The sequence below is a fragment of the Penaeus monodon genome, chromosome 21 (genome assembly GCF_015228065.2).
Source record: "Penaeus monodon isolate SGIC_2016 chromosome 21, NSTDA_Pmon_1, whole genome shotgun sequence".
Lineage (NCBI taxonomy): Eukaryota > Metazoa > Arthropoda > Malacostraca > Decapoda > Penaeidae > Penaeus > Penaeus monodon.
The window spans coordinates 34,684,203-34,684,459 of NC_051406.1; positions in this window are offsets into that span (position 1 = coordinate 34,684,203).

Here is a 257-nt window from a genome sequence, read left to right on the forward strand (position 1 = left end):
GTATCATACTAAAATAAGAATCAAAAAAAGTGTTCCACCTTCTAACCGACAAATACAGAAGCGAATAACAAGAGCGACCGAGGCGAAAGTTTTAATCTGTAGCCCGGGTGATTTTTCCTTTTTTTTTCCGCAAGAAGCTTAAAATATCCGAAGGGAATTTACGGGGTGATGTCAAGCTGAGGATTTGAGACTAGTTGTCTGCATGAATACATCGGGCCTTTTTCCCTGTTGCATCACGTCTCCATTCTGCGGCTTTT